General features: G+C 46.5%; 1 long non-coding RNA gene across 1 annotated transcript; it reads left to right on the forward strand.

Annotated features, from left to right (window-relative positions):
• The first annotated feature begins 440 nt into the window (after positions 1–440).
• LOC119950616 lies at positions 441–22,255 on the forward strand. The gene is made up of 4 exons (XR_005457374.1): positions 441–794; positions 3,408–3,535; positions 18,707–18,860; positions 21,640–22,255. It is a non-coding gene; the product is annotated as an uncharacterized LOC119950616 (long non-coding RNA).
• Positions 22,256–23,225: the final 970 nt, after the last annotated feature.

Genomic DNA, 23,225 nt, shown 5'->3' on the forward strand with positions numbered 1-23,225 from the left:
AACATTCAAAGTTTAAACAAAGATATTCAGAATATTCAGAAAATTAATTCATCCTAATTTGTTGCTCCGATTTAAGTTTTAAAATGTATAATTGTGTTCACAGATTGTTAGATTTCCGGTCATTTTATTCATGCAAGTAAGACATTACCAAATGTGGCGTGGAGTCCTTGTTGGCCTTTTAGTCAGCTTATTCAATGCATTGCATGATATCGCCTCGACAAGAAGTCTTTGAAAATTAATAAATGACGGGAGTAACAGGGTATGGTGGACCTTTAAACTGGAGCTTCCTGCTGTAACGTCAGAAACTTGGACAAACTCATCTGACAGACACCAATCATGGTTCACCCGCTGTCTCTCGCACGGCTCGGATTTATGCAAATCCCCGGCTTGCCTCCTGTCACTGCAGGCTTATCCTTGCAGATGTGGAGGGCAATCATTGGCATCGTGACATGTGTGAGGTCTCTAGGGCATATGGTGAAGATAATTAAAACCACAAAGTGCTTACTTTTTCTGCACTACTGCACACAAACTGTCTCATGTTTTCCCTCGATGTAATACGAGCGATACCTTAGGTCAGGGAGAGGTAGGCCTTGGATTTTTTTCATTGCTGGCAGGTTATAAAATCACCTTAAAGTTAAACATATGCAGGAGATCTGCTGAAGCCTGAATGAAATTTCTTCAAAACGTTAATCCACCGCCACTCAATATCCATGCTCACACGTGAAGAATAGAGACCAAGAGGGCAGCTGGAATTACAGCCTGTGGGCAATCCTGCATCTCATGTGATCAAAAAGGTAAGCCTTTTACCCGAGCTATGAAGTGTAAGATACGTGATACAGGATTAATAATAATCTTTTCTTCAAGTTAGTTCAAAGCAGAGGTTGCACAGTTACTTACGTGCACTCCCTCTCCATTTCATTCAGGCTAAGACTAGTATTCAAATTTATTTACAGGACTTATAGTTACGCAAAAAACCTGAAACACAGCTGAACAAGTCATCACAAATGTTTAGCTTGCGCAGTATCTTATGTAGCCACCTGGGGTGGCCACGTCCTGATTACAAAATGGACACTTGCAGAGAATGAAGGGAAAATTGGACAATGCTAAGAAAGCAAGCAGGTGCAAGGTTTGTCTGTGGATTGAAGTTTGCAGCTCCCAGACAAGACCAATACTGCAAATCCATTAGCATATTAATGAGCTATCTCCGGGGACAAAAGAGAAACATTTAAGCAAACGATACCAAAGCAGACAGCCCGGCGCCAGAGGAGACTAAAACAAAGCAGGCCAACAGCCACCTAGGGCCCGCCCAGTGATCAGGCAGCCACCCCTTTATTGGAGAAAATCAATACCGATAATTAGGATATGGTCCAATTAATTGGGGCCAAGTTCAAGGCCCGCCCAAAAGTGCGCGAAGCCCCTTTGGGGTATAAAGGAAGCCCCCAAGAGAGAATCGTTCTTCTTGGCCTTGGCTCTCAGCAACGAGAGACCTGCCTAGCAGCTGCACCAGACAAGTAAGTCCAAAGTCAACGGACGCTACGTGACAGATGCTCCTCGCTACTATTCCGTACCAGCTCGACCCCAGCAGCCTCAGAACCGGACAACGGCCATTGTTCCTCTGACTGAGTGGGCACCCGAAGCTAAGTATAGGCTTTTAGTAGTAGTGATAGTTTACTTAGTAGAGTTTGTGCATGAGTATAATTGACTGTGTGCAAATAAATGAGTATTGATTTTGAACTTACTGGTGTATCAAGTCTTTGATCAGTATTCGGTTTTGAACCTTGTGACGGTATCGGAAAGATACCTGGCGACTCTTGAGCATAATTAGAATTAAGGACGGCAACCATATTAACCGTCATAAACAGAGCCAATTAAGGAGAGAGCATAATGAGCAACACTTATAATATCTCAAGTTACAATATCCAAATTCTTAAGAGTCTTTTAACTGAGTTGCACGCAGTTCCGTCTTACCACTGTGATGTGAAATCAGAGAGTTGAAGCATGGGAACTGGGAGCTGATGAAAGGGAGAATGTTTCCACTTCTTGCACTGTTCTTCTCACTTTCTGAGAAGAATACAATACACAAGATCAAAGGAGGAGTGTTTCTCAATCAACATTATAATCAATTTCTCCATTTGGGTTGATTGTGTCTGGAAAATTAGATCCTTCTCCCTTTATCTGAATAAATGCCAGATCATTTACTTTCACCTACCTTTTCTTAGATGACCTAACCTATATAACTAATTGTTTGGGACAAATCAGAGATTGAAAGGATGGCTTTATTTAAATTTTCAAAGATGCAATTCAATTAGTGAATGCAATCTGTTGAAAATTTGACCAGTTACCATCCTCCATCTCTGATACCCATCATGAACTGTAAACAACATTTGTCCATTGACTCCAGGCAAAGGGACCAGAATATTTCTTTCAGAAATTCAAATTTCCTTTCAATTTCTCAGTGTATTAACGACAGCAGCTCGCAGTCAACTCATGTGGTAAAACATCGCTTAAAGCTCTTCTCCTGAGCATTATCTAGCAAAAGACCCAGACACCGAACCACGTAAGACGATATTGGGGCAGATGACCAAAATCTTGACTAAAGAGACAGGTTTTAAGGAGTTTCCAAAAGGAGCACAGCATGGTTTATGGAGGGGATTTCGGTGATTGTGACCTTGGCAGCATAAAGCACAGCAAATGATTCAAATCAAAGATGCACCAGAAATTGGAGAACGCAGAGATTTGTGGTATGGAGTAAGTCCTGGGCAGGAAGGAGTTAGCCAGATACTGAGGCATTAATTGGGAGCCAATGCAGGTCAGTGAGCACAGGGGCGATGGTCGAATGGGACTTGGTACGAGATAGGATCAAGTTTTATCAATGTATCGAAGGTTTGGGGCAGCACGGTGGTGCAGTGGATTAGCACTGCTGCCTCACGGCGCCGAGGTTCGATCCCGGCTCTGGGTCACTGTCCATGAGGAGTTTGCATATTCTCCCCGTGTTTGTGTGGGTCTCACCCCCACAACCCAAAGATGTGCAGGGTAGGTGGATTGGAAAAAAATTAATTAGATACACTAAATTTACATTTTAAAAAATGTATCTAAGGCTTGACATCACAAAAGTTGGTAAATAGGGGCAGCACAGTGGGGCAGTGGTTAGCACTGCTGCCTCACGGTACCGAGGTCCCAGGTTCGATCCCGGCTCTGGGTCACTGTCCATGTGGAGTTTGCACATTCTCCCCGTGTTTGCGAGGGTTTCACCCCCACAGCCCAAAGATGTGCAGGGTAGGTGGATTGGCACACGAAATTGTCCCTTAATTGGAAAAAATGAATTGGGTACTCTAAATGGTTTATTTTTTATTTTTAAAAGATGGTAATTAAAAATGTTATGGTTTGTAACAATCCTGCAATCACAGGAATGAACACAATAAAAGAAGAAAAATGTTGGAAGATCAGAGACACCTGGAAAAAGGGCACAAACTGAGAATAACAGCAAATACACAGAAATCAGTACCACAAACAAAAGAGGCGAGTTGGAATAAAGGTGAAAAAACTATTTTAAAAATGCAAATATGTTTCAAACAGAGGATGAGCATTAAATAATAACTATTCTGTGTAACTACTTTCTCTGTTCTATCGAGACGGCATCAACAAAATGTCCCCCCCCCCCCAAGCAAATCATGTAATGTCTGTGATTTCATTATAAATCCCCACTGGTGGATGGTATTTATGCCAGTGTGTTGGTAGTGACACGGGGATAGATTTGGGAGGCACTGGTGGTTATTGTGGAAAGAAGTCAGCGGACACTAGGCGCGGTACCAGAAGGTTTTTAAAAAAATTTTAGAGTACCCAATTATTTTTTCCAATTAAGGGGCAATTTAGTGTGGCCAATCCACCTATCCTGCACATCTTTTGGGTTGTGGGGGCGAAACCCACGCAGACACGGGGAGAATGTGCAAGCTCCACACGGACAGTGACCCAGGGCCGGGATTCGAACCCGGGTCCTCTGCGCCATAGGCAACAATGCTAACCACTGCGCCACCGTGCTGCCCACCAGAAGGTTAAAGGTGGTTCCAACTCCGGAGGTGGTTCCAACTCCAATATTTAATGTGTCAGAAGACCCAGGAGTTCAGGGGGGCGCGATGTATTGACCTTTGCCTCCCCGATAGCCCAGAGACGGATTTTGCTGGAGCAACACAGCAGAGTAAGGGTCACGTGGTCTGGGTGACCAATTCAGATGCAGAGTGGGGATTCACCCCAGGGGGAGGAGTTCACCTAGTACAGAGAATTAGCTGCAGACATGAATGCAGTTCCTGGAGATGACTTCTGAATAAATCCCTTTTTGTTATACCAATGAATGCTCCAGAAGGGCCTCATCACTTAGTTAGCCAGCATGGATTCATTGGAGGTAATCCAGCCTGGCCAACGTTTGCAACTTCTGTGCCAAGCCAAATGGATTGCAGTTAGCCCTCCAACACTACCTCAAATTCGAAAAGCATTTTAATAACGTTTCGCACGCAAGGCCATTAATTAAATGCAAAGGTTGTGTGGATTCAAGGTCAAGAACACAAAGGGATAAGAAACTGGCTGAAGGGTAGGAAACAATAAGACAGAATTCTGGAGGCAGTTCTACTTATTATCTAGACTGTGAGAGAGTGAGAGAAAAATAATTGAAAAATAGACTTGATTATAATATGCACCCAATTTATAATTTACATCAGGCAATCTCAAGAATCTTTAGTTTCACAGTCAGAAGGATGAGAGGCAGAATGACTAACAGCTTAACTTGTTAGTGTGGTAACTCTTGGACTTTGAACAGATTGGCTTTGGGTGATTGCGTTTTGCTGTCTGTGACTCCTGGCTGAATTACACAGGAAAAGTCAGCAACGCCAAACATTTCATAATAAATCTCATGTATTTTTTGTTTTGCTATCCATTAGTAGAGTTTCAGAGACGGACAGACATCTCAATAAAAGTGGCATTGACAGTTCCAAGACGATTCAGAGAAACCCATTTTGAAGCACATGATCTGTTGCCCCAATCTGGGTCTCAAATGCAGGAATCTATTTGGCCTTTGCCTGGAGCTCAGAACTTGGCTCGGCTGTTACGACTTTTGAATGAGCTGGTTGTGGGTTGAAGCCTTCCGATGAACTTCAACGTGCGAACTAAGCTGGTGACCTTTGCGATGCATTGAGGATGTGCTTCAAGGGGGTACCACCTTTCAGATGAGATGTTATGCCATGGATCAGCTCAGGTGGGCAAAAGGAAACATGGAGCTGCTTGGAACAGTGGACCGTGACCAGCATTCATCCCCTGATCATTGCCGCCAAAGACGGTTTACCTCATAATTTTTCTGAATTGTAATTGTGGAATCTTGCTGCCCACAAAATGGCTGCCATATTTGCCCGCTTTACCACAGTAATTGTTTTTCAGAAAGAATCCTACGGTTGAATAGTTGTCCTGAACGGTGCTACATAAGCATAAGTTATGTTTCCACCTCAGCTCTACCATGCTCCATCCCTCTTCAGGATCAAATCAAAAGCTCTTCTGAAGATTACAGAGGAGCAACATTTTTCCCGATGCAGCACCTTTCAGACTTCAGGATATCTCAAAGTACTTGACATCCAAGTGCAGTCACCGTCAGGGAGGCATTCACTACAGCCAAATCTCACAGCCAATGATTTGAATTACCTGATAATCTATTTGGTGGTTGCAGGTTGAAGAATGGAGAATTTGTCCCTCCCCCAACTGGCTGAGTGATCACACTGGCTGATGTGTTGCTGGCCATGTAAACCACCAAGACGCAACTTCAAACTGTGATCTGCGCTACGTTACCCTCATCACACCTGGGCCAGGGGTCAGGTTGCAATCGGTACGCTGAGCATTCCTGGGGCAGAATTATCCAATGGCCCATGCTCAATGTGTGTGTGTGGGCATCTAGTGAGAACAGAATGGGCCTTGGAATTAGTGTCGACTGAGACCAAATAGCCTGCTCAACCTTTGTTCTAAGGTCACATCTGAAGACAGTAAGAAGTCTTACAACACTAGGTTAAAGTCCACCAGGTGAAAACCTGTTGGACTTTAACCTGGTGTTGTAAGACTTACTGTGCTCACCCCAGTCCAACGCCGGCATCTCCACATCATGGCCACACTCGAAGAGTAATTGGAACAGCCCAGCTAATTGTGCCCGCAGAACAATATCCCATAATTAGTCTAAGCTCCACGCAAACAGTACAAAATTTGAGCCATTGCTCAAGTATTTTAGTTAACTTTCCATGTTTCTTGCATGGACTGCACCTTCAGGGGAGAAGTGGGGAGGGGACAATAGCCAACATGCTCAGATGAATTGTGTTAACTTTCCCATCAGCGTTCCATTCTACATTCCCTTCTACATTCTTTCAGGATTCCAGTCCCTACATTTGTTCCTCCCAATCAGGTTTTAAAGTCAATTATTGCTGGCTGTGACGCAAACTGTCCAACTCTCTTTTAAAAGTGTATGTTACCGCACTAACCATTTCAGGCAGCAGTGCAGTCTGTGTATCGCCCATCCTCTGGAAGCAAATGACACTTCATTTTATTGTTTGGCCTTTTCATCTCAACCTTGCCGTCATGCCCTCTTGTTCAATTGCTCCGTATCCAATAAACAATGAATGTACTCATTTCCATCTTATCAAATCCTCTCACCAATTTAAATGCTTGTATCCTGTCCTCTGCCAACCTTCTTTGCTCTAATGAGAGGAACCTAAGCTCCTTTTAATCGGTCTCGGTGGCAGCGGACACACGAGCCTGGTTCACATCACCAACTTCTGACAGGAATAAAATCATAACATGCAAGACTGGTAATGCATACTTTAGTTTGAAACCAGAATATAAACTAATCTCAATTGGTCTTAAAGTGGAAATGGGGGTTTTTTGTAACATGACAATATGCTGGGAGGCAGGCATGGTGATAGGTAAGGAACCTGGAAATAAATGCAACGTGGCGTCAATGTCTTTTTAACCCAGTCATCGTCATAGAAGTCGACAGCACAGAAAAGGCCCTTCAGCCCATCACTTCTACAACAGTCAAAAGTAACCACCTAACTATTCTAATCCCAGCACAGGGCTAAATCGCTGGCTTTGAAAGCAGGCCAGTAGCACGGTTCGATTCCCGTAACAGCCTCCCCGAACAGGCGCCAGAATGTGGCGACTAGGGGTTTTTCACAGTAACTTCATTGAAACCTACTCGTGACAATAAGCAATTTTCATTTCATTTATTTCAGCACTTGGCCTTGTGCAGCCCATGCACCTTCTCCTTATATGCCTTGGCATTGCAAGTACACATCTAAGTACATAGGAAAATAGGAACAGGAATTAGGAGCAGAAGTAGGCAATTTAGCTCTTCGAGCCTGCTCCGCCATTCAATCAGATCATGGCTTATCTCTTCCTGATCTCAAATCCACCTCGCTATCTGTTCCACATATCCTTTTAACCCATTTTTATCAGAAATATATCTATATCCTTCTTGAAACCATTTAATGATTCAGACTCCACCGCACTATGGGGTAGTGAGTTCCACAAATTCACCACCCTATGCGAGTAGTCCCGCCTCATTGTAATTCTAAATTCCACCACCTCTCAACCTATATCTGTGACCTCTTTGTTCTAGATTGCCCCACAAAGGGGAACATTTGGTCTATGTTTACTTTATTAATCCCTTTTAGTGTTATTTATACCTTGATCAGATCCCCTTCATCCTTCTAAACTCCAGCAAGTATAAGCCCAAACTGTTTAATCTCTCCTCATACATCAACCCTTTCATCCCTGGAATCAATCTGGTGAACGTGCTCTGAACTGCCTCCAAAGCCACCACATCCTTCCCCACAACAAGGAGACCAAAACTGGATACAAAACGCGGATGCACTCTCAGCAATACCCTAATTGCAACACTTCTCTATTTTTCTACTCCAGTCCTTTTGCAATGTGGGCAGCATGGTAGCACAAGTGGATAGCACTGTGGCTTCACAGCGCCAGGGTCCCAGGTTCAATTCCCGGCTGGGTCACTGTCTGTGCTGAGTCTGCACGTTCTCCCCGTGTCTGTGTGGGTTTCCTCCGGGTGCTCCGGTTTCCTCTCGCAGTCCAAAGACATGCAGGTTAGGTGGATTGGCCATGATAAATTGCCCTTAGTGACCAAAACGTTATTGGGTTATGGGGATAGGGGGGAAGTGAGGGCTTAAGTGGGTCGGTGCAGACTCGATGGACCGAATGGCCCCATTCTGCACTGTATGTTCTATTATCAATCTGCCGTGAGGAACCTTGTCAAACACCTTACTAAAGTCCATGTGGACGACATCCACTGCCTTTCCGTAATCAATTAATTTTGTCACCTCCTCAAGTTGGAAAGATATGACCTTCCCCGCACAGAATCATGTTGCCTATCACTAACAAGTCCAAATGTGAATAAATCCTGTCCCTCAGTATTTTCTCCAACAGTTTCCCCATCACTGATGATAGACTCACCAGCCTTTAATTATCTGGTTAGCACTGTTGCTTCACAGCGCCAGGTTCCCAGGTTCGATTCCCGGCTGGATCACTGCCTGTGCGGAGTCTGCACGTCCTCCTTGTGTCTCCATGGGTTTCCTCCGGGTGCTCCGGTTTCCTCCCACAAATCCCGAAAGACGTGCTGTTAGGTAATTTGGGCTTTCTGAATTCTCCCTCTGTGTACCCGAACAGGTGCTGGAATGTGGCGACTAGGGTTTTTAGACAGTAACTTCATTGCAGTGTTAATGTAAGCATACTTGTGACAATAAAGATTATTATTATGATGATCTGTTCTGTCCTTTGACCTGAGACTGGGAGTTGGGATTCGGGAAGTTTGGATTTTTGCTCTTGGCTCTCGCTCTCTTTTCACTTTCGCTATGTGAGACCTGAGGCTGAATATTATGGTTTGGTTGTGCCCCGTCCTCTCTTTGTCTTTGTTTTTGTCATTGTGTCACCTTGATGGGGTGGGGTGGCTTCCTGTTCTGGTCTGGATCTGGAGAAGAGTTTAATTTGTGCTGTCCGTCGATTCCCTCTGAGCATCGGGGTCCTCAGGTTATTGTTCTCGACTTCTGTCATTTTGTTGTGCAGCTATGGATGTGATGTAGATCGATAATGTTGCCTGTATCCTGTTTGGTTGAAGACAGGTCATTTATCCGTGGAGGGAACTTGTTGGGGTTTTGTCCCTGATTCATCCAGTCTTAGTTGTTCCCAATTATGTTATGACTATTGTTTTGTGCTGTACCTGCTGCACATTGGCACCAATTGCTATCTTTCTGCTTTTATTTGTTTGTTTGCTGGGGATTTTTGTTAAAAAATTTTAAATCCTGATAAACAGGCTTGAAAATAAAGCCTATTATTCACAGGATACAATTTGGAGCAGAGCTAATAACACAAGAGGAGAAAATAACTGAGTGAGGGTGTTAGAGTTGAGTAATGACTTTATCCACTAGGCCAATGGAACAGTTGGAAACACAGGCTTGGGTAACATCTGTGAGATGGAAAGGAAGCGGGGAGGGGGGAGATTTGGTGGCCAAAAAACAGGAGGCTAGGTTTCATTTAGCAGCAGGACCTCTTGTAAATGTTTTCCTGGCTGTAGCCAGCCAGATTGAAAGAATGGCTGAAAATGGGGTAGGAAGATAGCTGGGGAGCAGAGAACAGGCAAGTCCTACTTTGGACTGGGGGGATCAACATTGGAGTGGTCATTTACAGGGGTGGGGGGAGGTTAGCCACTGCGGGGAGATTGGAGAAGGGGTTGCAGTTTAGCTGGAGAGTTGGAGAATGGAAAGTGCAGAGGCGAGTTGGAATTTAGGGTCTAATCTCGGGCAGGTAAGATTGGTGAGTTGGCGGTGCGAACCATTCCCTGCTGCTCCTGGTCCATAAGCAGTGCTGGAAAGGTACTTACCTAATGGATCCAGCCCTCCTCCCCCGGCTCCCTTCCCAAGGTCTGACAAGCATTAAAAGTAATACTCTTGTTAAACTGGAGGTACGTAGCTTTGTAAAAACATTCCAGTGAGAGCAGATTGTTTGTCTGCAACCAAGCCCACCTCAGTCAAAACTAGACATAGGCTGATTAGGTTTGGACTCCGCAGATTTTTACTTCTTAACATTTTTAAAAAAATAAATCCAATCGGATAAATAAGAAAGCAATGATAACAGGAGAATGACTATTGACCAGAACATTCCTTGCATTCGATAACGTGTTGGGACTGAACACAAAGATGAATAGGATAAATCCCATGACTTTGTTCTATGGATTACTATTCAAGCTCACTGTACTGGAATAAGTGATAAATCATTAACCCAAAGTCTATTCAGGACTACAAAGAAGGTGAGTACATTTAGATGATGTGTCAAATACAGGGCGCGATTCTCCCAGCCCCGCGCTGGGCCAGAGAATCGGCGCAATTGCGCCACACCGCCCCAACGCGGCGCGCGATTCTCCGAGGTGCAGAGAATTGCCGCCATTTTCGCCTGCACATTTGGCGCAGCGCGGTCGCGGGCAGCTGTCCGCGGCCGGGCTGCAGATTCTCCGGCCCGAGTGGCCGCGCTAAACGGCAGTGTCCCGCTGGTGCGTTCACCCCTTCTCGCAGCGCGTAGGTTCGGGGGGCGGCATGTGGGGCGGGGAAAAGCGCTCCTTCACCAGGGTGGGCCTCCGATGGGGTCTGGCCCGCGATCGGGGCCCACTGATCGGCCTCTCTCCCCCGGGCCTACTTTGTTGCGCGGCCGGCCCCTGAACCCCCACGCCATGTTGCGTCGGGGCCGGCGCGCTGAAGAAGTCCCCTGCGCGGGTTGGCATGGCGCCCATTTGGCGCCGGGGAGGCTGGAGTGGTGTGAACCGCTCCAGCACTGTGCTGGTCCCCTCGGGGGCCAGTATCGGTAGACCCCGCGCCCGTTTCGTGCCATCGTGAAACGCGACGGCGTTCATGACAGCGCAAACACTTAGTCTCCATTTCGGAGAATCGCGCCCACATTCTTTTCCTGGTCAGGTGGCACAGAATATATTTTTAAGGGGGATAGACCCGACCTGATCCAGCCCGCCCTCCCCGACCCAACCCCACCCTCCCCTCTCCGGTCTGACCACCCCTCCTTCCCTCAACCCCGCCCAACCACGCTCTTCTCTCTGATCCAACAACTCCTGTCTGACGACGATGGCCCCAAACCTCTTACCTTTTAATTGTCCCTGTAAACACTTCCTTTATGGCGGCTAGAGTGGCATTTCTTCATAGATTTCATACAATTTACAGTGCAGAAGGAGGCCATTCAGCCCATCGAGTTTGCACCAGCCCTTGGAAAGAGCACCCTACTTAAGCCCCATGCCTCCATCCTATCCCCTTTATCCCCGTAACCCAGTAACTCCACTTAACCTTTTTAGACACTAATGGCAATTTAGAATGGCCAATCCACCTAACCTGCACATCTTTGGTCTGTGGGAGGAAATCGGAGCACCCGGAGGAAACCCACGCAGACATAGGGAGAACGTGCAGACTCTGCACAGACAGTGACCCAAGCCAGGAATTGAACCTGGGACCCTGGAGTTGTGAAGCAACGGTGCTAACCACTGTGCTACCATGCTGCCCGGTACCTCTCTGCATCCCAGTAACTCCATGCCGTTGCATTCGGCTGTGCGCTTCACTGCTCTTGTCTCACCCAGCTTCAGTGAGGAAGGTTGACAGGGGCTTTGGAACGTCAGGGTAGGTAAGTCCGTCAAGAGTGGCAATCCCCAGGAGGTTCCCACTCTGAGGAAGCTACGGGCCTCGATTTCTCCAGGAGAAAAGCTGGAGGTGACGTATGTTCAATCTAGATCAGTGTTCTTCAAACTTTTTTTACGGGGACCCATTTTTACCATCCGGCCAACCTGCGGGACCCAACCCGGCCGACCTTCACGACCCATGCCGGCCGACCTGAGCGACCCACCATTTTCTCTTACCTTGTTTGCTGCTGATATAAATGCAGGAAATGGTTTTGCGCCTCAAACACGCTCCTCCAATGGAACCTGATGGATGAAGGTGAAACCTTCCGGTGTCGGAAAGTACGGAGTCTCCATCTGTCCAAAGTTCTGCATTTGTTTCCTGTAAAATGGTATCAAACAAAAACCCCCCCGAACTTGCAAAAAAATAAAATAAAATGAATAAATAAATGAAAAAAATAAAAATTAGATGATTAAAATGAATAAAACCCCCCTGAACTTGTAAAACAAAAAGCTGCGACCGTTTAAAAAAATAGCATGCGCGCCGATGATCATGTGCAATGCGGCTGAATTTTTTTTACATGTTCACGGCCATTTTAAAGGCCGCTTGCAGCTGCCGTTATTAAAAGCCGGCTGCAGCGCGGGGATTTGCGCGATCGGGAGCGCCGCGAAGGGTGGCCCCGCGGGTCACGCCACCGAGTTTGAAGAACACTGATCTAGATGTTGACCTTGGCTAGTTTGGAGCATCCCTGTCTGTGTTATAACGTAATAGGTTTCAAGCTAGGATACAGGACCTGAGCACACAGACTAGGCAGATATCCCAGTGCAAATTGAAAGAATGATGCACTTGCAAAGTGCCAGCCTTTGGAATAAGATCCAATGGGTATCCTGTACCCCTGTCTACCAGCTTGGTTCTGTCTACCGAGGCCAAAAATGTACTAATGTTACCAAAAACAAAGATTAAACATTTCAGTGCTATGTTGGCAGAATTTTATTTTTATTCTTTCCTGGGATGTGGGTGTCATTGCCCATCCCTAATTGCCCTTGAGTGGGATCTGGAGTCACACGTAGGCCAGACCATCAAACCGGGCAGATTTCCTTCCCTAAAGGACATTAGTGAACCAGATGGGATTTTACAACAATCGACAATGGTTTCATGCTCACATATAATTCAACAGTTTGATTCAATTCAAATTTCACCATCTGCCATAGTGTGATTTGAACCGGGCGCTCCGGTTTCCTCCCACTAGTCCTGAAAGACATGCTGTTAGGTAATTTGGACATTTTGAATTCTCCCCGAGAATGTGTACCCGAACAGGCGCCGGAATGTGGAGACTAGGGGATTTTCACAGTAACTTCAGTGCGGTGTTAATGTAGGCCTACTTGTGACAACAATAAAGATTATTATTATTACCTGCAATTTCTAGCAGAAGCACAGAGCAGTAGGCGATGATGGAACAGGAAAATAACAACCGTCAACTCACCAGAACACACATCAGGGAGGTCCGAGGGCAGTGGAAAAAAGAGAGTGTGGCACTGAAAACCAAAACACTTGATTGAGTTCAGAGATGAGGAACATTCATAAGGAATTGGGGTATACCGCCAACTCCCAGAAAGATCATGACAGACCCCAGGGGAAAAGAAAGCCCATGTTCATATTATGAAGGAACGGAGTCAACACGTTCTCCACAAGGAACGGGGCAAGCCTTTGGTGACTGAACAAAGCAGATGGGTAGTTGATAAGGAAAAGTTCAACTCTAAGGTGCGTAAAAGAAAATCAGAAGGAGACAACCGAGTTCTGGCAACACAGAATACCAGGGTAGCTGTTTACATCTGGTGGGTGTGCGCGCGCCCTTAGGCACGTATTCCGATGCCATGGTGCACGATATTTTGGTCGATGAGTGAAGGCACGGATTGGCAGCGGGCCCGCCGACAATTGTGCTGCTTGTTGAGGGGATTAAATCCCCAATCGATCAACATTTTGGGCGCGATTCTCCAACCCCACGCCGGGTGGGAGAATCGCGCGAGTGCCGGGCGAACACGCCACGCCGCCCTCGCACCCACACGTGATTCTCCCCGTCCCCCCCCAAAATGGCGTGTCACGTTTTGTGACAGACCGCTTGGAGAATCGCCGCTCCGGTCGAGCAGCGATTCTCCGGCCCGGATGGGCCGAGCGGCCCGCCGAATCCGACCGGTTCCCGCCGGCACCAACCACACCTGGTCGCTGCCAGCGTGAACAGCGCGCGATCGCTGTGTGTGGGGCCTGTGTGGGCGGAGGGAAAATCGAGCACCAGGGGGTGCTCAGGAGGGGTCTGGCCCATGATCGGTGCCCACCGATCGTCGGGCCGGCATCTCTGAAGGACGCACTCTTTTCCCTCCACCGCCCCGCAAGGTCAATCCATGTCTTGCGGGGCAGCGGAGGGGAAGACGGCCGCATCATTCAGGCGGCACCGCTTTGACACAAGCGTCAAGGCCCGGCGCCCGAGATTGACGCGCCGCCGCTCCTAGCCCCCTGGGGGTGGGAGAATAGGGGGCGAGGAGCGGCCTCCGACGCCGGAGTGAAACACTCTGGTTTTCACTCCGGCGTCGGCACTTTGTCTCCCTTTGGGAGAATTTCGCCCTTTATGTGCCCCATGCGATTTCAAGCTCGACGCACGGGAGACAAGGGCAGCCGGGTCAACAATTTGTTTACTTTTGGATTCAAGGGAGGTATAAAGGGGCATGGAGCAAATGCTGGATGAGGAGTTGGGAGATTCACGGAGTGAGTTGAGGTGGTATTTTGTGGTTCTGAAAGTCCTTTCCGTTTTGGGTTCCGCACAGTTTACATCTCTCCAGACATTGCTGTCCCTTTGCTGACTGCTAGAACTCCCCTCCCTCCTGCTGTACCTCCCAACACTGGCCACTAGGCAGGCAATTCTCTGCAGCTCTTTGGCCTCTACGTAAACTTGGCGGTGGGCCTCCATTGGACAGGGCACCCGCTGACCCCACTGCTCCAATACGGACGCAATTCATTCTGGCTGCCATTTAACTAACCAGCCAGCATAATATCACGATTCTGAATTGATCTTGGTCGGCACCGGGTATTGCGGCCGCTTCCCATTATTCCCACCGAGCATGAAACTCTGCCCTATGATTTCAACTCCAAGCCATAAAGCAACTGAGCCAACTAACACTCCTCCCGGTGTGAGCAGAATGGGATCTGGAAGAATTGTCATTCGTCCAGACCATCTGAATTCATGAAGTCCAAGACTCAAGTGGTCTCGGGGTGGGGGGGGGGGGGGGGGGGGGGGGGGGTGTTTAGTGGGGTGGGGGAGGGTTAACAGCAGAGAGTGGAGAGGCAACGGTTAGCACAAAAGGAAGATTGCACTGCAGATTTGTTGATCAAAGACTAGGGGGTGGGGTGCAGTATAAGGTCATTCATCATAGCAAGGGGTAAGGTGGGACTGGTGAACAGTACCTCCCACTGTGTGATGTTGAGACACACTTAAGAGTAGGCAGGCGGCAGAGTTGTTTGGAGAGAGTCAAGGGGAAGTCAACCTGGAACTCGCTCTAAAATTGGGCTATACTTTTGTACATTGATGTTACCAATAAACCTGGAATGGGCTTTCCCCGCTATCTACCCCCGCGCATTGGATTTTTCCAGCAGCGGAGGCAGCTTGCCAGAGAGCCTGTCGCAGGGGATTACCTTCAGCGGGACCGGAAAATCCCACTGGCGGGAAGAACCAGAAAGCCTTCGCCATTGCCGTTCCACCTCCGAACCTTTTAGTGAGACCTACTGAAAAAGCCCTTACAACAATATTTATGACACTAAACAGCAAGGCATACAAATGTCCCCATTGCAGAGGCAGCTGGCCAGATTGACAGGTTGGTTGCCTGTTGGGCTGGAGGCCACTGACAGAAATTGGCTGTTCGTATCACATTTAAATCAGGCTCCGACAATGATGGTTGGGAATTTGATTTAAATCCCAGGGCTTGGGAAATCCAGCAGTGAAAAGGAGGCAGGATCTGTCTGAAGCAGAATTAAGTCCTATTTCAGATTGACACCTGCAGAGGTAATATAAGTCTTTTATATTTATGAGGCAGGCGACACTGTCATTACCTAGAAACATACATAGAAAATAAAAACAGGTCAAGGCCATTTTGGCCTTTGAGCCTACTCCACCATTCATTATGATCATGGCTGATCATCAAATTCAATACCCTGATCCCGCCTCCCCACCCCCCCCCCCCCCCCCCCATTTCCTTTGATCCCTTTAGCCCCAAGGGTTATATCTAATTCCTTCTTGAAATCACACAGCATTTTGGCCTCAATTATTTTCTAAGGTAGCGAATTCCACAGAGTCACCACTCTCCGGGTGAAGAAATTTCTCCTCACCATATCCTCAAACTATGACCCTTAGTTCTGGACTCCCCCCACCATCGGGAACACTCTTTCTAAATCTACCCTGTGTAGTCCTGTTAGAATTTTATAAGTTTCTATGAGATACCCTCTCACTCTTCTAAACTCCAATGAATATAATCCTAACCAAGTTAGTCTCTCCTCATAGGACAGTCCCAGGAATCAGCCTGGTAAGCCTTTGTTGCACTCCCTCCATAGCAAGAACATCCCCTCTCAGATAAGGATGCAAAACTGCATACAGTGCTCCAGGTGTGGCCTCACCAATGCCCTATACAAATGCAGTAAAACATCCCTTTTCTTACACTCAAACCCTCTCGCTATGAAGGCCAACATACCATTTGCCTTCTTTACTGCTTGCTGTACCTGCGTGCTTACTCTCAGCGATTGAGTCATGAGGACACCAAGGTCTCGTTGAGCATACACCTCTCTCAATTTAACCCATTCAAATAATAATCTGCCTTCTTATTTTTACTGCTGAAGTGGATAACCTCACATTTATCCACATTATACTACCTCTGCCACACCATATTCCCACTCACGCAGCCGGTCCAAATCACGCTGAAGCACCTCTGCATCCTCCTCACAGCTCACCCGCCCACCCAATTTTGGGTGATCTGCAAATTTGAAGATAATGGGCTGGATTCTCCGCTGGTGAGATCCTCTGTTTCACCAGCTGCGCACTCATGCCTGCGGATTTTCCGACAGCATGGGGGTGCCCACAATGGGAAACCCCATTGGTTGGCTGGCGGGCCGGCGGGCACACACCGCACCAAAAAACAGGTGCGGCGGGACGGTGAATCCCACCCAATACATTTAGTTCCCTCATCTAAATCATTCATATATAATGTGAACAGTTGGGTCCTAGCATAGATCCCTGTGGTACCCCACTAGTCATTGTCTGCCAATCGGAAAAGGACCCATTTATTACAACTCTTTGCTTCCTGTCTGCTAACCAGCTTTCTAGCCATCTCAAGACACGACCTATAATCCCACGTCCTTTAATTTACATAATAATCTGCTATGTGATACCTTGTCGAAAGCCTATTGAAAGTCTAAATAATCCAGATCCACCAGTTCTCCCTGGTCAATTCTACTAGTTATATCTTCAAAGCTTTCCAGTAGATTTGTTGAGCATGATTTCCCTTTCGTAAATCCTTGCTAACTTTGTCCGATTATACCACTGCTTTTCAAATGCTGTGCTATGAAATCCTTGATAGTGGACTCTCACAACTTCCCTACCACCAATGTTATACTCACTGGTCTATTTTTTTGCTATCTCCCTTTTTGAATAGTGGCCTTGCAGTAGCTACTCTCCAATCTGTAGGAACCATTCTAGAGTCCAATGAATTTTGAAAAATGACCACCAATGGATCTCCTATTTCTAGGGCCACTTCCGTAAGTACTCTGGGATGATGATTGTCAGGCACTGAAGATTTATCTGCCTTCCATTATCTATTAATTTATTTTCACAAAATCTTTTCTTTACTAATACTAGTTTCCTTCAGCACCTCACTGAAACTTGTGTTCCCCAGAACTTCCGATACATTAATCATGTCTTCCTTTATGAAGTCAGAAGCAAAGAATTAATTTAGTTCCTCAGCAATTTCTTTGTTCACCGTTATGAATTCTTTTTTTTTTAGGGGCAATTTCAGTGTGGCCAATCCAATTACCCTGCACATCTTTTGGGTTGTGGGGTGAGACCCATTCAGTCATGGGATGTATGTGCTAACTCCAATTCCCCCGTCTCTGACTGTAAGGGGCCTACATCATTTTTGTCAATCTTTTTCTCTTTACATACCTACAGAAATTTTTACAGTCAGTTTTAATGTTCCCCGCTATCTTATTTTCATATTTTGCTGATTCCTGGGGTGAATGTCTTTTAATTATCATTAAGAAACCAAGGTGACTTGTCAAAGCAGAACGGAATTGCAGTTGAAAAGGACAAGAGAGACGACGAGAGAAATCAAGTCATGATTAACGTTGAATGAAGCTGTGGAATTGCAAAGAGTGTTGCCGCTTTTTACGGCACTGCTCGTGATTCAGGAGTAACAGGAGTGCTGTTTAAACAAAATTCAGTCTTCCCTCAGCCAATTTCAGCCTCGCCTCGCGACTGCGGTCCATGCACACACCTACCCTCCCCCCCCCCCCCAAACCAACCCCATTAGACACCTTGTGCTAGGCTCTAATTTCCCCCTACCCTCAAACGCGTCCAGATCCCCAGACCCTATCTTGTTCTCTTTGCATCCAGATTGCCAGGCTCTGACCACCCCACCCCTTCACTGGCACTAAGCTCCAATCTCTCCTGATGGCCAAGCACTGTCGCCAAGGACACTTCACAGGGGCCTCCAGCCACTGGCTGTCACAGCCTGCCAACCGGCCAGCCTGCCAATCTGGCAGCTGCCAGCTGGTAAAGAGACAAAGAAAATAATCATGACAGTGACGGCAAGGACTTGGCTGGGAGCTGTGGATCTAGGATCTAGCCAGATTTTCTGGAGGTTCAGAGATAAGCTGGGCCACTAAAAGTCTGGGCCTGTCCAAAAGCTTTAAGTCATTCTGCTCTGTTCCCAGAGAAGCACATAATGAGCTAGGTGTGCGTTCTTATTAAATAGAAACCATTGTTCGGGATTGAGGGCGTCATCTCCAGATGGAAGCCAAGGAGGAAGATCTGTGTGAAGTAGAATTAAGTCCTGATTCAGATTGGTGCCTGAAGAGGTAATGCAAGTCTTCTGAATTGATGAGACAGGAGACACTGTGATTCCTGGGGTGAGTATATTTTAATTATCATTAAGAAACCTAGGTGACTGGCTAAAGCAGAACAGAATCACGGTTGAAAGGAATAAGAGAGGAGATGAGGTAAATCAAGTGGTGATTAATGTTGAAGGAAGCTGCAGAATTACAAGTATTTGAATAATACTGAATTACTGTCACAAAGTGCGCAAGAATAGGTTACAGTCTATTTAAATTCAAAGAATAATTGCACCTAACAGCTTAATGACTCCGACCTCAGTCCAGGCACGGCACAGCAACTATTGATACAAGCCTCAATGCCGTTATGAAATTATATCCTAAGTTGCTGTTATATTGCAACACTGGTGAAGCCAGCAGCCCTGCTTCTGAAGCCAAAGCCGTGACATAAACAAAGGCCAGCATGTTACCCTCCCTGCCCCCAGCTTGGGAGGGGGGGGGGGGGGGGGGGGGGGGGGGGCAGGGACCTGCACACAAGGAGGTGGGATGGCAGAAGGTGCCATGCCCACCTGCCACCCACATTTTCTGGTAATTTATTAGCACCAGAATGGGTGGCAAACGCCCCATCTGCCCTTGGGTCAATTACCAGCATGGGGGAAGGAGGGACTGTTGGGGGTGGGGATGATGGGGGGGGCATGTAGCATGGTGGTTAGCGTCAATGCTTCACAGCTCCAGGGTCCCAGGTTCAGTTCCCGGCTGGGTCACTGTCTGTGCGGAGTCTGCACATCCTCCCCGTGTGTGCGTGGGTTTCCTCCCACGGGTCATTGAAAAATTCAATGACCCAGCCTCCAAAGCTCCTCATGGAAGAGTATTCTACAGGCTTACGACCCTCACCTTAAATGGCAGACCGCGTGCGCAGAATCTTCCAGCCCCATCACTAGCGAGATCGTCCAGTCCCGCTGACGGCAAACCCCTGAACCTTGGTCTGTATTTGATCTCCCCAATGTAGAGCAGACCACATCTTGAGCAGTCAACATGGTGGACTACACTGAAAGAAGTACCGGTAAATCACTGTTTCACTTGGAAGGGACTTTTGTGGGCCTTGGATTGTAAAAAGGCAGGAAAGTAAAATGAGAGGCGTACTTTGCTTCCCCCAACACTTGCATGGAAAGGAAAGGATTAATCCTCACTTACTTGATCTGTCTTTTCAGTTCTCTCTAACCTTTCTGTCCTGGCCACGTTGTCCTGATTGCTCTATTGATTGTAATTAGCTCTTCATAAATATTTAACAAAAAAATGGAAGAATTGAATGATGCCAGCCAACAGTAAAGTCATACCAGTGGCAGACCACTTGTACAGTCAAGTTATCTGGTTAAGGAGGTCTGCGTTAGTGGCAGTACTGTGACATTAATCTGGCTAATCTAATGAGGTTAACCAAGGTATCAACATTCAAAAAGCAACAAAAAACGTTTTATAGTCATTTTAATTAAACTACAGCTAGTTGACACAACAGCGGCTGTTTGAAGACATTATTCACCTAATTACCTCAGAGAGCGCAGGATTTATGAGTCCATCTGGTCAGTCTCCAATGACTAATACAGCTGATGCTTTTGTTTCTGAGACAGAATGGTTCCCGGGGCAGAATTAATTTGCATTGGGTCAAGTCAAGGGCTCTCGTCAGCTTCTGAATTGGGAGAGCTCTACACTGTAAAATGTAGCCAGCTAGGTTGATCTCGATGTTAGCCGTCAATGAACAGGACTGCAATGAAACTCCAACATTAGATAGAGGTGGACCAGATTGAGGATGCTCCTTCGAGAAATTCACCGACGAAAACAAAGAAAGGACATGCCTTTCTAAAGCACTTTCACAGCCCTCGGACATCCCAAAGTGCTTTACAGCCAATGAAGTATGTTTGAAGTTGAGTGACTGTTGCAATAATGTAGGAAGACAATTTGCACAAAGCAAACTCCTACAAACAGAAAAGTAATAATGGAGCAATTGTTAGCATTGCTGCCTCACGCGCTGAGCACTCGGGTTCGAAATGTAATAATTGAGGAATAAATATCGACCAGGGCACCAGGGATAACTCTTTCCTCCCTCCCCCCCCCCCACCACCACCACCATATTTAAAACAGTTATGGGATCTTGTCCCGCCACTCGAGATCCCAGACAGGGCCAAACACGGCATCGCCAACCAACAACACTCCTTCAGTACAGCACTAGAGTGTCAGCCTTGCTTTGCTTTTCTCAGAGATGGGGGGGGGGGGGGGGGGGTGATTAATTGACAGCTCATGGGATTTAAAAGTTATTAAAATTGTTCCTTCAATATACCGCCCGTTATGAACTGAGGTGCATTACTAGGGAGGTCCCGGATTCTCCCTGCTGATCTCAGGCAATGCGGGAGAAGTGCTTCAGTGCGTGGCCTGGTTCAACCTGGGCTAGGCCAGGGCTAACAGAAAATCAAGCCTCGATTGCTCTTGATTACCCTGGCTAGAAAGTCTGGTCGTGAATGTAACACAATCTCCCCCTCCAGAGAGGTATATGACTCCATGGCGTCATGTACATGTGAAGAAGGGTTACTTGGGAAATGTATGAGAGGGCCACAGACACCCCGTGGGCTCTGTACCCCAGGATGAGTCACCACATCCAGTGGAGTTGGGGAATAATTGGAGGGAGGAAAGAAAAAAAAAAAGGAGGAAAAGCAGAAAATGGGATAATTACGTAGCAGGTCTGGAGAGAGAGCCAAAGGTTAACATCTCTGAGGAAAGGCGACGGACATGAAATGTTAACTCTGTTTTTCTCTCCGCCAATGCTGCTTGATCTGAGTATTCCCAGGATCATCTGCTTTTATTTCAGATTTGCAGCGTCCATAATATTTTGGTCGGGAGGACTGAGGAAGTTGCTTTACCCTCCAACAACTGAAGTGGTTGCCTTGGTGACGGATGTAATTTCAAATCACTTTTCCGCTTCTTCAGGACAAAATCATCAAAACGTTACACTGAGGTAAATTCTTCCATTAATTATACTGAATGACGTTGTAGGGATAAGACCCTGTTTGTGCTAAAATGACTGATTGCAGGCATGATGGGAAAGTTATGGTCAACTTGAAATGAGACCTGTTGCCTTTTGATCGGTGACCAAGTTAGAGTACCGATGGAAAGATTGCATAATGCCACACAGAACTTGAGTTGACACCATGAACCACAATGTGTGAAGAATGGATCTGTGGTGAGAAGAAAGACATCATTGGCAGTTCGAAGTAGTACCAAGTTGATACGAAGTTGACTTGTCTCGGACACAGGTCAGAAAGGCTGTAAGAACCAAGCATCGAAGGTTCATCTTCAGCGACAACCTAGGATAAACCGAAGTGGAGGCCGTGACCCTAAATGAAGGCTTTGGGAACAGAACAGACCTCCAAAAAGAATTTGGCCAATTCAGTTCAAAGGGGTAATATGTCTCCATCTGTCATTCTTGAGACAAATTGTGATCAGTTGTACAGCATAAGATTTGAATACATTGTATACTTGATGCAAATATAGTAAATAAACCGCGTTGCATTGTAAGTTTAGTGCAGAGTGTTTGTTTGATACATAATTGACCTCTTGCGAAGATACAGGGATAAGAGGGTCAACAAGCGCATTTCTAAAAACACAAAATGGAGCACGAGTTTGATCACTAAATCACACCTGGGCTCTTGGCCATAGTCCTTTGATACTGTCTCTCGTTGGAATGCTTCATCTTGTTCTTGTGTCACCTTTAAAATCCTCATGAAATATAAAACAAGAATAGATCATTTTTGATAGTATAGGTCAGACCTCAACATGAAGCAAACTGCGATGCCCGGAATCTGAAGGGTATGTTCCACGTCATTAGCCTCTACCCACACTAAATTAAATGAGCAAATAGCAAATATGAGACAACCATACCTAACATCTGTGACAGGGAATGCTGGCATACTGACCTCTGAATGACGGGTCATGCACAATTTGGAATTAAAATGTAAGAACATAAGGGCATGAGAAAGAGGAGCAGGAGTAGAGCAGACAGCACCAAGGGCCTGCTCTGCCATTTAATACAATCATCACTAATCTACAGTGTCAACTCCACATCCTCCCCCAATGCCCCCCCCCCCCCACCCCGACCCATATCTTTTAATTCACTGCAAATTCAAAAATTTGTCAGTCTTAGCTTTAAATATATTCAACTATGCAGCATTCATATCCATAGATTCACAACCTTTTTGAGAGAAGAAATTTCTCCTAATCTCAGATCTAAATGGTCGACACCCTTACCCTGAGACTGTGCACCCTCTTGTGGGACAATGTAGAATGAGCAATCTTGGTTTTAGGATAAGGGGTAGCAAATTTAAAAGGAGAAATTATTTGTCCCAAAGGGGCGGGAATCTGTGGAATTCACTTACCCAGAGTGCAGTGGATGCCGGG

The sequence above is a fragment of the Scyliorhinus canicula genome, chromosome 16 (assembly GCF_902713615.1).
Source record: "Scyliorhinus canicula chromosome 16, sScyCan1.1, whole genome shotgun sequence".
NCBI classification, from domain to species: domain Eukaryota; kingdom Metazoa; phylum Chordata; class Chondrichthyes; order Carcharhiniformes; family Scyliorhinidae; genus Scyliorhinus; species Scyliorhinus canicula.